The following is a 16,123-nucleotide window of genomic DNA, read 5'->3' as shown; positions in this document are numbered from 1 at the left end:
TATATGCACAGCACCCAGAACATATCTTCCTGCCTCCATGGATATTCTATGATTCTGTGATCCCTGAGCAAGCTTTCAAATCAGCTAAGATCTGCTGCAAACTCCAATTGCAACAGTCAGGATTTCTCCAGTGTAATTTACCCTCATCTAAACATAAAGCAGTGGACATGATATACTTTGACTTTAGCAAAGCTTTTGATATGATCTCCCACAGTATTCTTGCCAGCAAGTTAAAGAAATATGGATTGGATGAATGGACTATAAGATGGATAGAAAGCTGGCTAGATCATTAGGCTCAACTGGTGGTGATCAATGGCTTCATGTCTAGTTGGCAGCCGGTATCAAGAGGAGTGCCCCAGGGGTTGGTCCTGATGCTGGTTTTGTTCAACATCTTCATTAATGATCTGGATGACGGGATGGATTGCACTCTCACCAAGCTTGCAGATGACACTAAGCTGGGGGGAGAGGTAGATATGCTGGAGGGTAGGAATAGGGTCCAGAGTGACCTAGACAAATTGGAGGATTGAGCCAAAAGAAATCTGATGAGGTTCAACAAGGACAAGTGCAGAGTCCTGCACTTAGGACGGAAGAATCCCAGGCACTGCTACAGGCTGGGGACTGACTGGCTAAGCGGCAGTTTTGTAGAAAAGGACCTGGGGATTACAGTGGACAAGAATCTAGATATGAGTCAACAGTGTGCCCTTGTTGCCAAGAAGGCTAACGGCATATTGGTCGGCACTTAGGAGGAGCATTGCCAGCATTCCCCTCTATTCAGCACTGGTGAGGCCACATCTGGAGTACTGTGTCCAGTTTTGCGCCTTTCACTACAGAAAGGATGTGGACAAATTGGAGAGAGTCCAGCAGAGGGCAACGAAAAGGATTAGGGGGCTGGGGCACATGATTTACGAGCCGAAGCTGAGGGAGCTGGGCTTATTTAGTCTGCAGAAGAGAAGAGTGAGGGGGGATTTGATAGCAGCCTTCAACTACCTGAATTAGGATTCCAAAGAGGATGGATTTAGGCTCTTCTCAGTGGTGGCAGATGACAGAACAAGGAGCAATGGGCTCAAGTTGCAGCGGGGAAGGTCTTGGTTGGATAATAGGAAAAACTATTTCACTAGGAGGGTGGTGAAGCACTGGTATGGGTTACTGAGGGAGGTGGTGGTATCTCCATCCTTAAAAGTTTAAGGCCTGGCTTGACGAAGACCTGGCTGGGATGATTTAGTTGGGGTTGGTCCTGCTTTGAGCAAGGGTTGGACTAGATGACCTCCTGAGGTCTCTTCCAACCCTAATTTTCTATGATTCTATATGCAAAATAGATTTGGATACCATTTTTTCCCACTTTTAGCAGCTCTTTGTTGCCATAAATCTGGGATTCAATAAAAGATTCGCAAGTGAATTAACCTCCTCCTAACATGCTACGTGCTGAGATGGTCTCATTATTACCTTAAAGTACCAGAAACTGGAGAAATGCCAGCTCCTCCCATCCACAGCAACACAATGACACAGACAGAAATAATTAGCTCTGTACTATATGACTGCCACAGAAAATGCCATTCTTCAAAGCACAGTTCTCTTCCTTTAGCAGCTGTGCAGGAATCCTTGATAATTAATCAGCTTCTGGTGACAGTGCAACATTAAGACAACAGTTGAGAACTTATTAAAAATGTTATGCAGATACACAAATTTCAGTGTTGTCCAGAGAGTTGAACTGCAATGGAGGGTTCAAATCCTCAGCAGGTGTAAAGCAGCCTAGCCCTATTGAAGACAAAGGAACTATGAGAATTTACCACCAGCTGAGGATCTGAACCTAGTGCTCCAATTTCAGAGCTTCTCTTTGTTCTTAAGCGCAAAACAACAGCAGTCACTTGGGTTTTCAGCAATATTTGCAAACTGTTTATTACAATTTGGAAGAAAATAATTTCTGGCTACAAATGATCACTCTGGAGAACAACAGACAAAGGGGAAGTTTTTTCCCCAATTTTAATACGTTCTACCTTCCCACTGGCTCTTTTGGTCAGGTTCCCACTTCCTTTTCTTTTACCTGTGGGCTTGTTAACCCTTTACAGGTAAAGCAAGTAGAGAACAGCTACTAAGAGGAATTTTATAGCTAACTGACTGGCTGGGTATCCATAAACAGGAATACCCCCACTTCATTTATCCCAGGGCCCTTAAGAAAACCCATTCTCTTGAGATGTCCAATCTTAGGATCTCATCCTAGAGGAGGCTGAATGCCTGAATGCCAGTGAAGAACTGAGGAATTCAGAGTGCTCAGTAGTGGAGCATGCCTTTGCAGACTTGTGACTTTGGGAGAGTCTTAATCTTATCCAAAACATGTACTTTTGGCAACTGAGGCAAACTGCATCTCTGAATCTTTTATTATTCTCTCATCGCCACTCAGAGCATTGTTTCATAGGATCATGAAGCAAGCATTGTCACTGTCTCAAGAATGGGTTAATTTTCCACCAAATTAAATTGCAATTACAATCTTCACCAAGAGAATAATTTGTTGTTGCATTATAATGCATGAGCTTCTCTCTCCCTCTCTCTCGCTCCCTCTCTCTTTCATTGCATAGTTTCAATTTCTCATACTCCTGACAAATATTGTAACAAGAGCAGGAAACATCTTAAAAAGGTGTCCGTCCTACTGACATAGATTGTAATGAGAATGGAAAGTGGGGCAGAATTAGTTCTAGAAGTGTCAACCATAAAAGCCTAAGTGTGAAGCCATTTGTAGTTAATTATGTACAAATACTCCGTAGACGGTTGTAGCATTCAGTATATTCTATATACATGCTAAAATTAACTATATCCCCCCTTTCAATGAAAATAAACTATAACCCTGCAGTTCTGTGGAAGCTGCCTGTTCCAATCCTGAAAATGATGCAGTACTGAGCATTCTTAAGTACTTTGCCTAATCCTGCAGCATTCCCTTAGAAGGCATTTTTAAGACAGTAAAAGACATTGGTCCACGCTCACTGGTGCACTTTGGCAGTGCAAAGCAGCTCCAGACCTGGCTTGAGTAGCCAGCTAACCTAGGTCTATGGTTGCTTTGGGTCACCAAAGCAGGAGGAGCACACCAGTGTTTCTCAGTCAGGATTTCAATAAAGCTTTTTGTTTCAACAAAACTTATGTAGTTGTTCTTTTTAATCTTTTCCTCCCTTTCACTGTTGCTGAATCATGCTGGTCTCTCAGCAACAGATTTACAGCATGTCCATTGCTATGATGAATGAGTGGATGCCTGGTATGTCCCTCCCCAATGTAGAAGGTATTTCCCAGATGTGCCTAATACAGTCTGTATAACTGTTAAGGGGATAGGCACAAGCAAATTAATAATTAGAGACAAAGCAAACAAATTTTACACAAGCAAAATTTGCTAAAATTATTAGTCTATGGAACTTCAGATCACGCTGCAAATCTTTGCATGTTCTCAAAGGTGCTTCCTCTGGGAGAGAGTTAAATTGTTACTGTAGGAGGGGAGATAATAACTGGTGGTTGATTTAGGGAAAAATCATTAGTTTTGGTTCATATTTTAATTGTTGTAATAATTGTAAATACTCCCATAGTCCAAAATGTATGGAAAACAAGCAAATCAGAATAAATAAATGATAACAGGTACTAATGAAAGTCCAAAATATAAACTGTGAACAAATTTATCCAAATACAATAAATTGAAGGACCCGTTTCATGCCCTTTACCGTTGCAAAGAATGCACCAGAGAAATAACCCTCCCTTTCTCCTAGCTCAGTTAGACCTTTTCCATACCAGCTGGAACCCTTCCCCTGCCATCCCACTTGATGATGATGATGATGGAATCATCGAGTTCGACAAATGAGCTACAGTCACTTATTGTGGGACCTGAGATGAGACCTAAGATAAATTGTGGACCTGCTGTCCTGTCCACAAGTGCCTCAGGTAAAGACAATTGTAGATTAATGTGTTCTGCTTTTAGCTTTATGCCTCACACATCTCTCCTTGACTGCAGTAATTTGTGAACTCTCAAAACCTTTTCATCCCAGGTGGCACAGCTGCCAGCATTGGATCTTGTCATGGGCAAAAACTCCCAGGTGTTCAGGTCAACACTGCAAGATTGGAGGTTGGGCTTGAGATTGTCTTTGTGACTTTTATCTTGGTCTGCCTCTAAAACGAGTTCCAGTCCACAACATAGAAAAGACAGTGTGGTCATGACCCATAAGCTAAGAACCCCTGACCTATTTAATTCTTATTTTAACAGACTATAATATAACTTTCTATTGTGACCAGTTCCTCCTCTACCTTGGTGGGTCCTGCGCTTATTGGCGGATTTTGCTAGCCTCAGAGATCTTGCTGCGTTAGATCAGGAGTTGGGAGGTTTTGGGGGGAACCCAGGCCAGCCCTCTACCCCAGGTTCCAGCCCAGGGCCCTGTGGACTGCAGCTGCCTAGAGTGCCTTCTGGAACAGCTACATTTCCCTGGGCTACTTCCCCATGGCCACCTCCCAACACCTTCTGTATCCTCACCACAGGACCTTCCTCCTGATGTCTGTTAACGCTTGTACTCCTCAGTCCTCCAGCAGCACACCCTCTCACTCCCAGCTCCTTACGCACACCTCACTAACTGGAGTGAGAGCCTTTTTATACCAGGTGTCCTGATTAGCCTTAATTAATTCTAGTAACTACTCAATTGGCTACAGGTGTCCTAATTAGCCTGCCTGCCTTAATTAGTTCTAGAAAGTTCCTGTGTGTTCTGGAATACTCCCTGTTATCTCACCCAGGGAAAAGGGACCTGCTTAACCTGCAGCTAATGTATCTACCTTCGACCACTCTCTTGTAGCCATCTGGCCTGACCCTGTCACGCTATGCAGAATTCAGCTATGTCTGATGGCACTTTAAGGTGGTTCACAGAATAACCTAAACACTGGACAATAGTTATCTCATGCAAGATCACACAAAACCGTTCATTTTGCCTGCTAACAAACTTCATCCATCTCTTTCAACAGGACTCCTATGTGGGTTAAGCAGTCAGGATTTCACTCTTTCAACAAGACCCCTATGTGTGGGTTAAGCAGCCAGGATTTTGCTCTATGTTATGTCCTCTTAAGTCAGGTCACATGTGCAGTCATTAGCAATATTAAAGAAACGTAAATAATATATCTGATTTTCCTCCACTTTTTAAATCAAGGATTGTACATTGTTCATTCAGTAGGCAGATCCACAATATCTCAGTGACTAACATGTATGCAGTCTTTTCTTCTAATGCAGGCAGGAACAATGCATATGTGATGAGCACTCTGCCACAGACAGTCTTCATTAGACTATCACCGACCTGAATTCTGACGGAGAGCGGTAATATGGGACTATGATATCTTTTAATTGCGTGAAATGAACACACAGCCTCCCCCCCACATGCCCCCAGACCCCGTTTCCTTCCATATATGTCTAGTCTGCTAGGGTGGAAGGTTGACTGTGGAAGTTTCTGGTGGTAAATATCTAGAAAGTACTCTGCACTATCCCTGTCAAAAGGGATGGATGTTTCAACAGCAGTCAGCCAATTTCACGGTAAAATTAAAGTTGTCCGTCATCAGGTGGCCTGCTCAATAGATAAGTGATATTGCAGGGTTTCACACACCCAACGTTTTTCCACTGGCCAGGGTTTGATGCAAAGTCCTTGCCAGCACATAAAATGTCACAATTATTGCTAGCATTTTTATTCTCAAGGTTTTGGGGCATATTAAGCTTAACTTCCCATTTGCTTGGCCTAATGGTTGTAAACAATCCAATTTTTCATCAATTCCATCAAGAGCTCATCAATGGTTGCATATAGGCGTAATCAAGTAAGCATCATTTGCTAAATTCAAACCTCACTTCCTTCATTACCATCAGTTCCTATTGGTACTTAAGCTTTTCCAGAAGAGCGCCATGCTCCTTTTTTTAATATCTTAATTTAATGATCATTCAGTCTTTTTTTCACTTTTGCAGAATATCAGCTTGTATTGTTTTGATCGCTCCGTACTTGCTCTGTTGGATGCAAATGATCTCCCTTCCCTTTTCTGTGCAATGCAGAGAAAACAACAATAGTCTCTTGCCATTCCGAGCTGTCCCAGAATTATTTACACCTAATATTGCCTGCTCCTAAACAATTTTGAAGAACATTTCTCTTATATGAGGCCACTTGAATTTGTATCTCAATCTATTGCTATCATCTCACCACCTTACTCCCTTCCCCTACACACATGTGTATTGGAAGTGGGGAAAGCCATGATGAGGCCTGGTGAAGGGGAAAGATTTCTATACAGAATGCTGCTTCCCCCTCCACTCCAGGAAGGCCACCTTTCCACCCCTCTGCAAAATATCTGCAGAGCCCCTGTGTTAAATGGTAAATTGTTGGGAAAGGAGCACTCTAGAACTACCACTGGTCTGTTGATTGTACATGCCAAGAGTGAACACCCCACTGCCTGACCTCTCTGACTCTTCTCCATGAAGTCACAGTGTGAGGCTGGGGAAATGAGCTTATAGCAGAATGTCCAGGTGCTGTGTTCGAGGCTAAGGGCTGCAGGACAATGAGGAGGGAGGTCCCACTGCACATCTGCACCCAATCTGTCGAGACTATCAATTCTTTTAAAATCTCACACTGTCGCCATTCCACCAGTGATAGCACAAGTGCAGACAGGCTGTGGTGTCTGGTGGCCACTGGTATTTTACAGCCAGCTTCTTCTCTAGACATTCTGGGAGCTGAGTTAGATGACACTGAGGTTAAAACGCTGGCAGCTGGTCTACACCACCACTCCCCCATTGTGATGTTAGCACAACAGCGGGAAATGTTAATGGACGGACAGCCATTGGGGTTGGAGCCTTGGATCTCTGTGGATCCTTTGTCTCTCTATTGTTTTTCCAGATCTACCTCCTGTCTACTCTACCCCACTGCTGGCCCCAAAGAGAGAGAGAACATGCAAGCTCAGTAGCTGTAATGGAGCTGTTCATTCTTTCCATTCATGGGTTCCTCCCTCCTCACTTTTCCATAGGGAGAGGGCATATACACCAGAATGTGTGTGTGTGTTATTTGGGGGAGAGGGAACCCTTACATTTCCAGTAATTTTATACTCTGTCACAAATATTTTGCACACTTCTAGAGCTAACAGTCATTTATGAAACCAGACAGTTCTAAATATTTATAATCCCATCCCTTACCGTGCTCCCCTTATCTCTTTTATGCCTGGCAGCATGCTTGCAAGTTTGTAGTTGTATGGCTCCTTTTTTGTTACCTTTGTACATGTGGGAAATGCACAGCCACCTTCTAATTTTCTAAAACTTCCCCTCTTTTGAGGGCGCTATCAAAAGTTTTAGCCACAGGCTTTCTTATTTTTCTCATTCTAGTGCCTTCGGGATTCTGGGATGTTATTCATTTAAGCTCTGGTGCTCTGTCAACTTTTAATAGTACTAATTGCCTAATTATCTGCTCCATTGCAATGGTAAAGACTTTTACAAAACCACTTTTTTCCCTTCCCTGCAGGAAGATGTACCCCCCTCTACCGAGTTGTTTGACTTTCTTCTTAGAATCACTGAAGTTAGAGATGGGAAAGGAACATCCATTCTTCTGCCAGGTGGGATTGTTTCCTATGGTATCTTTTCAAACTAGTTCAACCACAAGTTGCTGGGCTAATTGCAGCGCTTCACTAGGTGAAGTTCTCTGGTCTGTTTTCTAGTGTCTTGTCCAGGCTAGTTAAAATGTTCCAAGTGGCATGGTTTCCACCACTTCCCTGGGAGACTAGACATCAACCGAAAAAGAATATCAGGAAGTCTCCCCTAATATTCAGCCTAAATTTCCCATTTCTTTGTTTCAGCCCCATCACTCCTTGTTATATCCTTCTGAACCACACTCAATAATCCCTTTCTCTCCTTGTTGTTAATCCTCTTCAAATCTTTGTAGGGTCATCATGTCCTTGCTATGGCTTGATCCTGTAAACACTTATACACATGGTTAAGCACCTGAACAGACCCACTGATGTGAGTACAGACGCCCCCCAGGTTACACAAACCTGATTTACGCAAATCAGCACTTACGGAAAAAGTTCCGTAAGCTAGAAATAGGAGGGGGTTTTCTTTTTCTTTTTTTTTTTTTTTTTTTGCGTAACGGTCGGGCATACGTTTCCGACTTATACAAAATTTGAGTTACGCAAGGCATTCTGGAACGGAATGCTTGCGTAAGTCGGGGAGCGTCTGTATACAATTATGAGTGCTGGGGCTGAAATTAAGAAAGGGAGACATTCCACATATACCATATTTCCTTCAACTTTTCCTTTTAAATCAATCTTTTCAACCCTTGATCATGGTACTTGTTCTTTGAATTCCTTCCCATATCCAGATTAAATCTTATTTTTCTGTCCATGTTTTACCCTCTCTGGATCCCTTCATATTATTTCTTGGACCTTTGCAGCTGCTTTTCCAGCCTAATGGTTGGGATAGTGACTGCAGCGACTCTGCACTTGTTCTTCAGGGTCCCATGATCCCTCCCCTGACTGAGCCCTATGGCAGCCTTCCATGTCAGCCTGTGCTGGTCCTGAACCCAGAACTTTTCATCTCTGCATGGCCGTTCCTTCCACAGTCATCCCCACACAGACTTAATGGACAGTTTAAACTGCATCATTCATTTACAGCTATGACTGTGGTTTGTGCTAGATTTTTTTTTCCAGTTCTTGGCAATCTCCTTTTGTCCATTACATGTTTTGAATGGTATTGTATTGGTGTGTGTATCTATCTCTGGACACAGATGCACCTGCTGTATTTAGGGATTTACCTGTTACACTCAGTTATGCAAACGTTCCTGTGTTTTATCTACTGAGCCCATAAAGCCATTCCTCCATGTTAGCTGACAGGAGTAAGCAGGAAATGATGTCCCCTCCCCAATGAAGCAGCACGTCCAGCACCTGAAAGTTCATTGCTAGGAATAGTCTGTCTGAGAGGAAGTACAGTAGGACTATTAGGAAAGACATCAAATAGAAATGATGACTGAATCAGTGGCACAAATTCATTCATGCCTCCAAGGATAGATACCCACATTTATTTTATGAAGGGAGGAGTAAATATCAGATCTCCATTTTCCCCTTAATTGAATTTCCTGCTCCAGTAAGAGCAGCACCACATCAATGAACAAAGTGATTTTGCTTAGAGCAGCTCACTCATTTTGACTCAGTGCGAAGGGCCTGATTCAGCAAAGCACTTCAGAACCTGCTTGAGCCCACTCCGACTCAGCACAGCACTTAAACATACGCTTGCGTTTCTGTCTCTTTTCGGTACTTATATGGCCCCCATCACCACAGTATCTGAGCATTGTACAATCTTTAATATACTGATCCTCATGGCACCCCATGAGGTAGGGTAATATCATTATCTCCATTTTACAGATGGGAAACTAAGTCACAGAGAGATTAAGGCTACATTTACACTTAGAGCTGGGGGCGGGGAGTCCCAGCTCAAGTAGACATACTCGCATTAGCATGCTAAAAATAGCGGTTGTAGCTACAATAGCATGGGCTAGCCACCTCAGATATGTACCCATAGGACAGGCAGGTTTGTACTCAGGGCAAGATAGCCCATGCTGCTGCTTTCTACATTACTGTTTTAGGTGCGCTAGCTGGATGAGCACTAACAGATTACACCCCCTGCTCCAAATCTAGACATAGTCTTTGTGACTGACTCCAGGTTACATAGGATGTTTATGGCAGAGCAGGAACTGAATGCTGGTCTCTCACAGCCTAGACTATCACTCTAACCGCTGGACCATCTCATAGACCGCACACCCTGCAAGCCACATGATGAGCAAAAACTACCTAGACTGATAAAAACCACTTCTAAAAATATTCCCACAAACCTTTTACTTGGAGAGCATCTTACAGGGGACCATAGGTTACTCTCAAATTATGCCTCTAACATGTTATAACAGATCTTGATGAGACCAAACTGTGTTGATAAAACCATATTATAGAGTTCCGTTACAGTCCTGCAAAAAAACAGGCACCAAATTCATCCCAGATTTAACTCTGCTGAAGTCAATCATTATAACACATTTTGATTGTTATATTATGATTGCGGCATGTTTTGTAAGCCTGTAACAATTTACCAGCACAATGTCTTGTCTCTTAAATAATTGTTTTAAGTTCTAACTCAGCCAGAGTGCTTTAAAAGAGTAAAATACCCTCAGTATTAATATGATGGACATTAATATAATCTGCTAACCAAAATGGATGGGAATCCTTTTTTCAATACGCTCTTCTCATAGCTTTTATAATCTTGGACAAGCTAACCATGTTCCATAGTAGCAAAACAAAATAAGCTGTCACTCTCTTGATCTTTCTTAATTCCTTCTTTCTTAATCAGTAATTGTCTGTCTGGTTTACCGTGCTTTAGTTACCTACTTTAACCTACCGAACCTCTGCAATTAAAATATCGAATCTTCATAAATTGTCAGGTTATGATACTGCACACAGCACAATAGGGCATTATCTATCTTGCTGTTAATATTAAATTACAACAATAAAATAAGTAGGATTTTCTTGCAATTCCTCGTTTTTGCTATAGAGAGAGGAGAGGGGGGAGAAAGAGAGAGGAAAATGGTTATAAATAGGATTGGAAATGGGTGACACAGTGGAAAGTTCTTACAAATAGACATGTGGAGCAGTCTGTGACCTTAACAAAAGAGAAGTTGGAGGCTTTTGTAAAAGGGAAAATATTTGATGTGCTCGAAATGAGCCAGAAGACTGGACTGTAATCTATGGGCCAAATTGTTGGCATGCCTGCACCATTAGCTCGTGCAGCCTTCCCTGGCTGCGGGTCCAGACTCATGAAGTAGGCAAGAACAATGCCTGTGTTACTTCTTCGAAAGCTAAGCCAGTGTGAGGGATAGGAATCAGCTGCTGGTAAAGGCCAATAAATTGCTTGGGACCTTTAGACGCTAGTGCAGTGCAAATAATAGTTAAAAGATCACAGAATTAGAACTCCAGGAGTGAATTCTTCTAAGCTCAAGGAAAGTTTGGATCCAAATCAAGACCCAGCCATGTCCAGTATCGCTCGTCTATTCCAGTGAGAAACTGTGACCTCTGCATGTGCCCTGGAGTTTGACTGTACTGACTGCATGAGGGAAGAGAGAGGGTGATGGCCTGTTTGCACAGAGAAAACACTAAGTTAACAATTAACAAGCAAGTCTGAATTTTTGTTTAAAGAACATAATCGGCTGTAACTGTTCCCCAGAATGATCAATATGAGATTTTTGTAATATGTTTATGAGCAATTTGTATGACCCTATACATACACCATAGGTATTGCTACCCATTGGGTGCAAAAGAGTTAGTAGGGAGAAGGATCTGAGCTAGAATCAAGACGGTTGAATGGAAGACCCAATAAAACAATGACGCCTTTCTTACTGGACATTAACACATAAGAAAAGGGGAGCTGAGGCAGCTGAACGTGTGAACACTGTATGGCTGAGTATGAAGAACAAAGGGATGAGGTGTGAACAGAGGGGCCTTAAAATTGGTATTGCAGACCGAGTGGGACAGGGGAAAAAGACAACCAAGAAGGAGCTCAGAGAATCAGGGTATGAAGAAGCCATGTCTTCCACCAATATGAACTCTTCCAAAGCTTACCTCTGTCACGCTAACATAAAGACTTCCAGATGCTGTATCCCCAGTGACTAATAAATGTTACCTTGCTTTGGGAAGGTTGTAAATACTTACTGAATGCATTGTGCCCTAAGAAGGTGAAGTCTCTCTGAGGAGTCTGATTTCAGTTGGACTCACTGCAGAGAGCCACAGAAAGAAACAGGGGTAGCAGGACACTAAATGCCCAGTCTCAAAGTTGTGGCATCCTGCCCCGTGGAAAAGTGTAGGTCCTTGGTGTCCAGCACGTTAAAGGGGTTACTCCTAGGAGACTGTTTACAGGCCATGGCATAGCACAGATGCTATGAATCCGTGAAAGCTAGTATTGAGTTAGATCTGGTATGATTCAGATCTGCTGATTATTTAGTGATTAGATGTGGACAGTATGTTGATAGTCGTTATTCCAATACATGAGCAGGTTTTAATGTGCTCTCTTTCTTTGGCAAACAGGGCAGGCAATACTCCCATTGAGTGTGTCAAAACTCATCAGGAACAAGGTGACCAATGAGCCACTTGCTAGACCGTAACAGATAATTAAAATTAAGGTAAAAACTGGTCACCTGGCCTGTATACTCAACAAACAAACAAACAAACAGTTTAACTCTAGGTTTGGTCAGCTTGTTAAGTCCTGACCCAGTTCTGGGTGTTTTGGGTAGGCTTGGAAATGCCTCTCCTTCCCCCAGTTCACCCAACTTCCTCTTTGAAGAAGCAGACAAGACCTCTTATCTCACCCAATGGGTCCTGGTTGGCTACTACCTCCTCCCAGCTTTTCTAGCCTTTGGAGGACCAAGTCTTGTTAGTTCCACTGATATCACTATCTGAGTGGCTTCTCTAGGTAGTGCTCAGAGGTGTAAAGTCACCGCCCCTCTTTCCCAGCTAACACTTTTCCTTGGAGCAGGGGTGTCAGGGCAGCAATAACTCCAGCAGGGGGCAGAAGGCCCCGTACACTATGTCATAGACTTCAACAGAGTTGAATGGATGATCAGAAACTAAATAACTAATCCTGTAATTTGTGATTTTCTTACAGTCTGGCAATCACTGATTTTATAGCTGTATATATGTGCCATTGGTAGTGAAGTACTGGATAATCCCCAAATAGCTGTCTGTTTCTCTGTAATCTAGTAATGTCAGACATGAATTATGTTTTATAACTAACTAATACTAAGTGGGCATCTTAAGGAATATGGTTTTATTAGAATAAGGGGGGGGGGAAGAGGGGAACTTTCCCTCCTGATCTCAAGAGCTCAAATAATATTCTCTTGAAAAATTACTGAACTGAATCTTCCTATTCAGACTATACACCTACCTGGTCAGTTCCTTATATGTGGCAATACCAACTGAGCCTCCTGTTCTGTAACATGACCAACTGGTGCTGTTTTTCTTATATATATATCTAGCTGGCACTCTTTGGTTTCACTTCCTAAGAATGTGTTTCATAATGAACTGCAATGAGCCAACGTAGTCACTCTAATTAGCTCCAACCTCCAAAACAGAAGTTTCTAACAAAGGCACTCAGGAGTATATGATTAACAGAAATGTAACAAATGAAGTCCTAAGTTGTTTAGAATGAGGACACGTCAGCATTCTTAAATAGGAAATAAAATGTGGAGAATGTCTGTTTGACTAAACAAGCTGAAATTCCAGTTACATTCTGTCCAACTCCTCCGCTCTGAACAGGAACAGTGGCAAAATCAGCTGGAAAAGGTTACACATCAAGTAGGATGTTGTACAAATTAATGTATGGTGAAATTCATCCCTGTGCAAAGGCTTACTATAGGCCTATGCACCATTTAAGCACTATTTTGTGCATTTAAGCATTTGTGCGCCGGCTCCCTATACTAGGGCAAATATCACCCTTAAATATTTTCAAAGAAAGATTTCTAAATGCATATCTGATTTTTGATTCAAGCAGATCTCTTAAGAGGTTCTGGGAAGAGGGAAGGATTGGATCTCCATAGGAGGTACCAGTTAATAATGCCAAATACATGCACACTTATACGTTGACTATACTCTGTCTCTTTTGCTGTTTCTTGCCAAGCTCCATAAGATCCTGCTTGAACTATTAACCAGGGCTTTGTTCAGGCTTTATCAATTTGTCTTGGAAATATTTTTGAAGCAGGGAGAAACCTTTATTCCGAAACATTCATGCACTAAAGCCAGACATTTCTGATGACCTCTGCACCCACATTTGGGGCCAGAGTTTCACAGGAGCTCCGCCTGTTGGACAGGGAGCTCTTTCGAAAATATGACCAGAAGTGTCACAATAAGAACTTCTGGATGCTGACCACTTTTGGAAATCTGGGTCCTTATTTAGGTACCTAAATGGGAGCGGTGGTCTCTTGAGAATCTGGCCTCAGTTGAGGGTCTGGAGAGGTTTCAGAAATCTAACCCCAAGGGCTTTTGTTTCAGCAGGACTGAGCAAAGCCTATCTCCAACTGCAGCCAATGGGAGTTGTGGGTGCTCAGCAACTCTGAAAATCAGGCCCTGGAATTATTCTGCATGATTTGGCTATTTTTCCCACTAAATATTTTGCTTTTTCATCCTGCTCTCTGCTTCCTTTTCACAATCTCTTTGTCTCTCTCTTTCAGTCTGCCTCCATTCCTCCAACCCCTTTTTAAAATCCCCATTGGCTTTTTAAAATTCAGTTGTGTTCAGAAGAAACTTTTCAACCCATGATGTTCAAGTGGATCCATCCGGGTACCTTATCTCTGCTTTAACCCAGCTGGGATAATCCCTGTGCACTTGTGGCCGGAAGAGAAAAGGAAACAATTTGGGATGGTTTCTAATTGAAATTTGTGAAACTTTTTTCCACAAAGAGAATTTGGGCTCCTAGGGGCAAATTCTCTGCCTCTTTCCACTCGCTTTCTGCCCCTCAGGGGGTGCAAAGGGAACCCACTTGTTGGGAATTCCCCTGCTGAGGGTGATTCCACAGCACTCATAGTGATGGATTAGCTCATACATCTGCCCCCTCTCCCCCAGCTTCTGATACAGGGGGGCATGTCAACTGACTGGACAAAGTATGCTGAGCCCCAGTGATTCTCTTCCATGTATAATCCCTCAAAGACCATAGCCAGCTGGTGCAACTTAGACTAGCCCCCAGCCAGCTTTAGCCTGCGACCTAGCCAGGCTGGGAAGGGAAATAAGGGAGTTTGTAGCTTCCTGACCGCTTTGCCACTGCTGCACCAGAGTCTGGCCCTATATCTGATTCAAATTCAAGATTCCAGCCAATAGCTCCAAGGGGTGATGTGGGGGGCGTGGAGGGGAGGAAGCACGGATTTCACTGCAGAACGGTCTCCTAAATATTTGTTACTTCAGATATTAATGCATGTTTGTTACTTCAGATGTAAATAAAGAGTTTTGTTCAGGCTTTAGCTAAAGTATATTGATTTCTGCAGGAAACACCTCGATAATAAGTTACAGGATATGAATGGCCTCTTCCAAAATCTCAGTGACAGGTGGCTGGCATGGCTAAGTGTTAGCAATTAGTGTCTTACCAATCAAAGAAACAGCGAAGTCTTATCCAACTTCCCACCCTTGCCTCTTTTTCCTTGACCAAACACAGTATATACTGCTTTATAGTGCAGTCAAGCAGGCTACCTTCCTGGGAGGTAGATGTTGGTGAATTTGTGACATATTAGTGCAATAAGCTTTGACTTCAGCAACACTTAAGCATGTGTTTATCTGTTTTGGGAACAGAGATGGATTTAAGCATGAACTTTGCTGAATCAGGGGCTAAATCCTAAGCAAGTAGATAGGTTCAGTATTGCCAGGTCTAATGATTAGGCAGTTTTTCTTCAAAGTTCCAAGAACTGGGATGAGAATATTTTCTAGCCCTCATGATTGTAGAGAGAAGTCCGAAAATGTGACCTGAGTGCATTCTAAAGGCTCAGAAACCGAGAAGTCTAATGAAAAGAACCCCAAATTTGTGTTTAAAATCTCATGATTTTGGGCGGGAGGCGGTTGACTCACGATTTTGAACAGCTGGAGTTGGCAATACTGCGGGTTAGACAGACTGACTGGCAGTACAATTCCCACGTGCAGTAAAACGTTTTGTAACTTAATATGTAAATCCCTCATATCCATTGTTTCTGAGACTGAAAACAAGCAATAAAGATGCTTATCCAGTAGGTTCCAGGAGACAACAGCACTGTCTCCCTTTCAAGTTCCTGCTTGTTCCTGGAATGGCTCCACTGTTCCTATCTGTGACCGAAGCTGAGTCACACCCTTGCTGGAAGAGGAGAGTTTCACATCTTTATTAAAAACCAGCCTGTGCTGTATAGCTGGGTTGCCATGGTTTAACTTTTAGTGAACAGCATTTCAGGCTCCACTCGAGATCCCTACTCCTCTGTGATCTTCCAGAACAATGAATTTGAAGCATTGGGCTTCCGCTCCCTCCACCCCAGCCCTTTCTGACACAGAATCATGATTCTGGAGAGCCAGCATTAGGAAAGGGTGACTCATAGGTGCTGCCGGTGATTAATACAACCCACGCTGGAGA

Source organism: Mauremys mutica, chromosome 11 (genome assembly GCF_020497125.1).
Source record: "Mauremys mutica isolate MM-2020 ecotype Southern chromosome 11, ASM2049712v1, whole genome shotgun sequence".
Lineage (NCBI taxonomy): Eukaryota > Metazoa > Chordata > Testudines > Geoemydidae > Mauremys > Mauremys mutica.
This window is presented reverse-complemented; position numbering follows the sequence as displayed.